This window comes from Elaeis guineensis, chromosome 15, assembly GCF_000442705.2.
Source record: "Elaeis guineensis isolate ETL-2024a chromosome 15, EG11, whole genome shotgun sequence".
NCBI lineage: Eukaryota > Viridiplantae > Streptophyta > Magnoliopsida > Arecales > Arecaceae > Elaeis > Elaeis guineensis.
In genome coordinates, this window is record NC_026007.2 from 54,121,510 (window position 1) to 54,130,631 (window position 9,122).

Here is a 9,122-nt window from a genome sequence, read left to right on the forward strand (position 1 = left end):
AATGACAAAGCTTAAAGTGAACCATCACGGTCTGTTGAGGTTGCTACAGATTTTTTAGAACAATCACCAGCTCCATAAGGAGATGGTGAATATAGTGGGAGGATCTTCTTCGAGTGGGTATCATCCCTTTAAGAAAGAAAAAAAAGGTGTAAAGTGCTGAGAGTCAGACCCAGAAGTTCAAGTCTAAGGCTGACCAAAGTCAGACAGAGTACTTCTATTATAGGAAGTAGGGTCATTGGAAGAGGAACTGTCCTCAATATATAGCTTTTTTTGATCCGAACAGGTTGAAGAAGAAGAAGTAATCAGTTGTTGGATAAGATAATTATACGATAACACCTTGTAATTTTTTAATTTTTGATATAATAATCTGGGTATTGGATACTGGTAGTCCTATTAATATTTGTAATTCATTGCAGGAACTTCAAATCAGTAGGAGATTTGGAGACGGTGAGAGATTCCTAAATGTTGGAGATGGAAGATCAGTTCCAGTTCTAGCTTTAGGAATTATCAAGCTTGTATTTGATTTTCATTCTATTGTTCTTAGTGATTGTCGTTTTTGTCTTAATTTTTTATTGAATATAATTTCTGTAGATCTTTTGGCCAAAGCAAATTATGAAATTTCAATAAAAAAAATTTTGTGATATCATTTTGAATGATGTTACTATGATCTGTGGATAATTGAACAATGATATTTATGTTATATCATGGCCTAATATAATGTACATGTCTAATAAATATCCTAGAATAGTTGATGTCACGGATGCCTATCTTTGGCACTGTAGGCTAGGTCATATTAATAAGAATAGGATGAATAGGTTAGCTCAAGAAAAAATTTTTGATGACAATAATTATGAATCATTGCTTATCTGTGAGTCTTATTTATTTGAAAAAATGACCCAATCATCTTTTACTGAAAAAGATGAATGAGCTAGTGATATTCTGGGTCTTGTACATACTGATGTACGTTGACCCATGAGCACTAGTGTCAAAGGAAGATATCACTATTTCATTACGTTCACAAATGACCTATTTAGGTATGGGTACGTCTACTTGATGAAACACAAGTCTAAATCATTTGAAATATTCAAATAATTTCGTAATGAGATAGAGAAACAAACTAGAAAGAATATTAAAACTCTTCGATCTGATCCAGGAGGTGAATATTTTTTTGATAAATTTTTAACATATTAGAGGCGAATAAAATTCTCTCATAATGGACACCTCCTAAAACACCACAATACAATAGTGTATCAGAAAGGAGAAATCGAACCTTATTGGATATGGCTTAATCCATGATGTGCTTTTCTAATCTGTCGATCTTTTTTTGGGGATATGCACTCGAGTTGACTTGCTATATGCTTAACAGGATTTCTAGTAAATCTGTGAGTAAAATACCATATGAGATATGGACGGGATGTAAGCCGGTGCTCTCTCACCTTAGAGTTTGAGGGTCTCCAGCTTATGTCAAACATTTGAAAATGAACAAACTCGGAGCTAGGTCTGATAAATATATTTTTGTAAGGTATCCCAAAGAAACTACGAATATTATTTCTATCTTGCTGATGAACAAAAAAGGTATGTCAGCCTTAGGGCAGTCTCTTTGAAAAAAAATTTTTTGAAAAAGGAATTAATGCCTTTAAAGTTGAATTTGATGAAGTTCAATAGGTAGAACCGATAAAATCTAGAGAACCTACAGAACCAGATTTGATGATGTCAAATTCGAAACCTGTTGTAGAGGCACCATTAAAGAGATCCGATAGAGTATCATGTCAACTGGATAGATACTATAGTTTCTTAATCTGAGATGGAGATTCTGTTGAACTTGATGAGAACAATAAGGATCCAATCACTTATATGGATGTAATATAGAGGTCTGACTCCAATAAATAGCTTGAAGCCATGAATTTTGAAATGAAGTCTATGAAGGTCAATGATGTGTGGACGTTAGTTGACCCACCTAAAGGGGTTAAACCCGTAGGGTGTAAATGAATTTTCAAAAGGAAGAGAGGCACAGACGAAAAGATGGAGACCTATAAAGTCTGTTTGGTTACCAAAAGTTATCGTCAACATTATGGTATTGACTGTGATGAGATATTTTCTCTTGTGGCAATACTCAAATCCATTCAGATTATACTTGCGATAGCAGCACATATGGACTATAAAATTTGGTAGATAGATATAAAACAACTTTTTTAAATGGAGAACTGAAAGAAGAGGTGTATATGATACAGCCTGAAGGTTTCACATCTATAGATGAGTATAAAGTGTGCAAGCTTTAAAGATCTATTTATGGATTGAAGCAGATACTTGAAGTTAGAACATACGTTTTGATAAGGTTATCAGAATGTATGACTTCATTAGGAATAGAGAAGAATCCTGTATTTACAAATGGATAAATAATTCTATTGTTATATTTCTTGTTATGTATGTAGATGACATTCTTTTAATCAAAAATGATATCCCTGCATTACAAGGAATAAAGGTATGGTTATTGTCTCAATTCTCTATGAAGAACCTGGGAGAAGCATCCTACATCCTTGGAATGAAAATCCATAGAGATAGATCAAAAAGGTTGCTTGGATTGTTCCAGTCCACGTACATAGACATCGTGCTGAAGTGGTTCAGTATGAAAAATTTCAAGAAAAGTTATCTCTCTATAGACTATGAAATTTTTCTCTCGAAGAGATATTTTCTGACAACTCCTCAAGAAAGAGAGCGTATAATTAGAATTCTATATGCTTCAGTAATAGGTTCTATAATATACGCTATGACATATACAAGATCAGACGTGGCATACTCACTAGGGGTAGTGAGTAGATACCAGTCTGATCAAGGAGAAAACTACTAGAAGATCGTGAAGACCATCCTTAAATATTTGAAAAATACTAAAGATCAGTGGTTTGTTTATGACGAAACTAACTTGAAACTAATGAGATTCATAAACTCCAGCTTTTAGTCAAACTATGATGATAGCAAGAGTGTGTCGGAATATATTTTTATCCTGAACGATGGAGCAATCTACTGAAAAAGTTTCAAACAGTACACTGTAGCTGACTTTATTTATGAAGAAGAGCATATCATGGCATCTGATACTACGAAGGAAGCTGTATGGCTGTGAAAGTTCATCGGTGAGCTCGGAGTGGTACCCTCCATTAATGGTCTTGTTCTGTTATACTGCAATAGCACTGGAGCCATTGCTCAAGCCAAGGAGCCGAAGTTCCATCAGTGCACCAAGCATATTCCGCGTTGCTACCATCTTATCCAAAAGATCGTGGATCGAGGTGACATCGACCTTTAGAAGATCAATGAAAAAAAAATCTAGCCAATCTATTTACTAAAGCTTTCAAAATCAAAGAGTTTGATGATCACAAGTCGAAGATGGGTATATGATACTGTACCGATTGACTTTAGTCTAAATGGGAGTTGTTGAAAATTATATCTCAAAGTGAATCATCAGTCTATTGATGATTGTGTTTATATTTGTACATTGTATATAAATTTTTATTAATAAAAATTATTTGATTTTTTTTCATATTTTATTTATCGTCTTTGAACTCCTGTGTTGTGATGAAGTCCTTAAGATTATGTTTTATTGACAAAGAAAGATTTATCATTTAGTCCTTAAAATATGTTCGTAATCAAATGATATACTGTTAATAGGACGATAGTAATATCAAGTATAGGTCATTGTGTGCCATATGGATTGGTTGTCTTCTTAATCAAAAAGTGTGGAGATACTGATCTGGCATGCAGGTAGAATGTAGGAGTATATTCGCACTGAATGTGATCGATTACTGAGCACTCTGCTGTCAAGAGTAACTAGTGAAGGGTATGGATATAAGTATCTCTCCGATCTGAGATCACCACGATGACTTGTAAGCAATTCATTGTACTTTGATGCTGGATCATTTGAATTTTTTTTCAGTGATGGAAGAATTTTGGATGCAGTCAAGTATTTATCAAGTCGGTGCATGAGTCAAGATGAGATTGATCCCTCTGAAAAAGAGTTAATGCATCAGTGTATTTCAATTTAGTAAAATCTTGATCAGGATAATCTATGTGATAGATTTGAAAGGTTGAAATACAATGTGGTTAACTATTTTAGGATTGACAGTTAAATCCTAAGTCACCTTAAGCATTAGGATCAAATGAATGAATTACATGGTAAGCATACGTCAGTAGGTTCTAGAATATTGCTTTACAATCTTTCAACCTATCTGGATGTCGGATCCTATTGCTAGATGGTTACATCGATTAGTATAAAAATTTGTTCGTATGCTACTGACTTAGGTTCGAAACTATGGGGTCATACATATTAAAAAATTCGATCTGATCGGATGGTTGAAGAGTCTCACTGGATTGAGACTCTAGTAAAGAGTCCCAATGGATTAGGACTCTGGAGGAGAGTCCCACTAGACTGGGACTCTGTTGATAATGGAAAATTTATTAGTAATTAAATTGCTAATTGACTCAATTTGATTGAACAAAGAGGTTCGGATCAAGTTTAATTGAATTAGATTCAGTTTGACTTAGATTGGGTTTGATTAGATTAAGCCTAATTGCAAAAAAAACTTGTTCTTGATGGATCAGAATTTGGATTCAGTTAATTTTTAATTGGGTTAATAATTTATTGAGGTGATTGTATTTCTAATTAGATTAGGTTCTTTTCTCTCATTGGGTTTAAACCACATCTAATTTGATTTGGAATCAAATTGGAAATGAAGAGTCCCGCCAACTTGGACTCTCTCCCTTGCGCAAGCCCTAGGTCCCACGCCATCTCTTTAACGCAAAATTAGGTTTTGTGTGAGAACTTTGGGCATGAGAAAGGAGGGCATGGAGAGAGGTGGGCGATACTCTTGGTGAGTCATGGACCTTATCTTTTTTCTGATTTGAATTCGATCCAAATCAAAGATAAGGAGATAAGAAGGAAAAAGATCAATTTTCTTGGGAAGATTGGTGGTGCCAAATATTTTTTTCTCTTATTGCGTTGAAGTGTTAGTTGGCATGAGAAAGTTTTGATTTCTTTCTCACACCATCACACAATTTTGGAAATTTTGGGACGGCCCATATGGTGGTTGGCTTGGAAATGGTTGGTGCCTCCTCTAAAGCCTAAACCCTAGTGCCATCTATAAAAAGGGTGGTCCAATAGTTGGACACCCCATCTGAAAATCAGTTGAAATTATTTTTTCTACATATCTCTCTCTTCTCTTCTCTTCCTCCATTAATTCTTCTCTCTCTCTAGAGTGTCTAAGAGATCAAAAGAAGAAGAAGAAGATCAGCCATCAATAATCTTCACAAGCTAGTACTCTCGAGGAGCCTGATCAACAACCATTCTTCATGTGGACCATCTGTGGAGGCCGGATACCTTTGTGTGGCTGTGAGCAATCTGAAGGAGCTCCTATCCACATGATACAATTGCGGAGATCAGCAATCCATGCTTCGGTAATGAGTTTTGAACTCATTAGATCAGGTTGATTAGATTTAAGGGTTAGATCTAATCTTGAGCATCGATATGATCGATATAGATTTTTATTTTTTTAGATCTTAATCTCATATTTAATCATATCATAGATCTTAGCACGATAGTTCAGATTAGATTTTATGCATGTAATGTAAGTTAAATTATTTAATCTATCAAGATCTATTGTAAAATTTTAAAATTATATGCATAAAATTGCCAATATTTCCTTCACAATTTGCAACTCGAGCCGGCTTGGTTAGACCTTGAGTCAGCTCGACTACCATGCCAACCGCATGCCAGCAAAAATCAACTCTCTGTTTCACATTCGAGCCGGCTCTCTTAGGGTCCCGAGCTGGCTCGACCTAATCCGAGTTGACTCCACCTAAATTTGAGTTGGCTCCTCTACTGGCTGAAGTAGATTTTCACACTAAGACCTCTTCTGTCCTAGCCCTAGGACCCAACCCTAGTCCTAGCCTCTTGGAGTTATCATTGTGACTTCTTTCATGGCCTTGCAAGGCTTGGGAGCACCACACATGCATAATAAAAGATACTACACCGAACCCACATCAAGTTAGAAGACATAAAGAGTAAGGTGGAAGTTGACAAAAGAAAAACTCTAGAAATTTTTATGGGTTTCACTCAACCACTAACTAGGTTGAATTAATAATCCAATGAAGTACCTCCTTAATAGTCTGACAGGGTATCAGCTATCTTTAAGAGTGCCTAAGATAATTTTTAATTCAAAGATGAGTTGGTACACATTGCTGATTTATCTATTTTACTCGAGGATTAGTAAAGTTCAAGTTGGGGGTGGTATGATAAGTATCATAAATATGTTAATAAGAAGCATCATAGTGTATACTAATTAATCTTTATTCTTTAGAAATTGATGCTTCTATTTATCTTTTGTAGAAAAGATGATCGCTAATGCAAAGAGCCCGATTCGTAGGTTAAAAGAATTCACATTGGAAGCAAATTGGACTCAAAATGGATCTTGAATGGAGACTTAAAGGTGGCCCAAATTCAAGCCCAATGCCTATTCAAATTGGACCTAAAATCAAGCTAAAACCAAGCCCAAAGGTGGCCCAAATGCTAACTGATTCACCATGGACTAGCTGATCGATCCATGGTGGTCCACAAAATAGTGCAACCTGATTCATATGCAGTCCAGCGGAGGATGGCTTTCTTTTGCGCCATCGGACGGCTGATGCTTGATCAAACATGTGATCGGATGGCTGAGGGAGCTCTTTACCATGTCAAGCAGTGGTGGCCCATTAGATTGGTGCGATCAGACGGTCCAAAGCCATTCCACGTGCGATCCAATAGTCGGGACACACTACCAGCTGGGAGAACAAATTTGAAGCTTTTCTTTACACCATCTGATGGTCCAGAATGAAAATTGAGCTTGATCTGATGGCTAATATCGATTTCGACTGAGATAAGGTCTGTGAGGTGTAATCTGGGGTGTTTAATTGTCATCCAAAGGCCAGAAGGTAGGGACACGGTTGGGACATGATTCTAAGAGATTTAACATGGCCAAGACTCCTATAATGCATACGATTCCATAAGTAACAAGGAGATGTGATATAAGGGGGTTATGAAGGCTATAAAAAGGGATCTAGGGAGAAGAGAAAGAGGAGAGTAAAAATTGAGAGAAAATTATAGAGAAAAAGAGAGAGAAAAAAGGGAGCGACTCTATGCGCAGATAGCAGTCTTCATCTTCAAAAGAGTAGATGAAGTCCTTCCATCCAGTTTGTATTTTATTTTCTGATCTTATTATGTATTTTTTTTATGCAATCAACTACTTGAATATTGTAAGACTTTTTTATTTTTGAATAATATTGAATATTTAGCAAACATGAATAGTTTTCGTGATTTTATTCATGTGTTCAAGTAGTAGTTTTTATTATTTCATGAGATAGATTTTTGAATAGTTTATGACTATGTAGAGATGAATCGTGATCTAAGGATATAATTCATGCTTAACGAAATAAGCTATGCTTAAAATTTAATTATGAATTTATCTTTTTTCAATCACTAAGACTTATAGTTTTTAGTGATCTAGATTGCTTTAATTAAAATATAAATTTATGATCAAAGGATGGATTTGAAAATCTGAGGCACTTTCTTCTATTTGATTTTTCTTAACTTTATTTCTGTCAAACTTATTTCTTTTATCTTTTTAAAATTTAAAAATTTTAATTCTTTATTTTATTTTTTAATTTGAATACAACTCAACCCTTTGATCCCTGAGGATATAATCCTGACTCACCCTATCTATATAATTTGAGTTAGATTTTATTTTTGACTGCCCACGATAGCGATGAATTTGTGAACTACGAAGGGAGGGGGGGCAAAAGGGGAGTGTAGTTGTTGAACTTATAGGCTGAACTCCTTGGCCTAGGGCTTGATCGTCGTCTAGGGCTTCTTTCTCAACATGAGCTTTGCTTGACTCCTTCTGAGCTCGTTCTTCTTAGGAAACCTTCTTCCTTTAGCTTTTTGCCAATTAGTCGCACCTTCATTAGCTTGAGCATACTTTAGTGCTTGGATGAAGAGCTTGGAGTAGGATTTTAAAAACTTCTTGTCCAGGGAGAAAGTAAGCCAGATCTTCGAAGTCCTCGCTTCATGACCGACATGGCCATAGCTTCATTTAGGTTGTGAATTTCCAAGGTGACAATGTTGAAACACACCACATAATCCTTCATAGATTCCTCTTTCCATTATTGAATCAAGAAAAGGTTATCTAAGTTTCGCAGCTACCTTCTACTGCTACTAAAGTGCACTACAAATTGCTTCTCTAGCTATTTAAAAGAGTGAATATAGTATCTGGTTGAAGATCAGAGTACCAGATTTGGGCTGACTTCTTAAGAGTCACCAAAAAAATAAGACAAATACGGACATTAGTTGCCTCCTAAATCATCATGATAGCTTTATAGCTCTCAAGATGGTCAAGTGGATCCAAGAAGTCATCGTATGGCTCTAATTGCGGTATCTTGAATTGAGGTGAAATCAATTCTTCCACGATCCTTCTAGAGAATGGAGGATGGATATTACATCGGAGGTCACCTATCTAACCTCTATTGTCCTCCTGCAGCTTAGCGAGTTGTTGATCAAGCTCTTGAAGCTTTCGATAAAGTCATCCAGTCGATGAAAATCACTGTGATGTTGAGAGTATCTCGAGGTTGAGTCTTCATTAGACAATCTTAAAGGGGAGCGATGCCATTTCTCCTACCTTGAGCTTTGGTGATGAGGGGGACTTTGACAGGTTATTGGATTTGGGTGATGAGACTGTCAAGTAGGTTGAGATCAGCAGTTGTGTCGAGATGGAGCAGCATTGGGACCTTGCTCCTCAAGCTATTGTTGGCACCTTTTCGACATCTATTGGAGACTTTGGACGGCAGCCATAAGAGTCTGCACTTGCTGTACCAAAGTAACAAATTGTTACTGGTCTGCCATTGTAATAGGGTAGGAAGAACTAAGTTCAGCTTATGGAGCTGGCCATTCATCTCATCGTGATGAAAGCTGATCAGAGTTAGCTGAAGCATTTTGGGCTCGTGTCCTCACCATTTCCTCCTTCAGAGTCAATTCACTATAAGAAAATTAATTATTAGCAATGGCTAAATGCATCCATATTGTGTTGTGTGTGTGTGTTGATACAAAG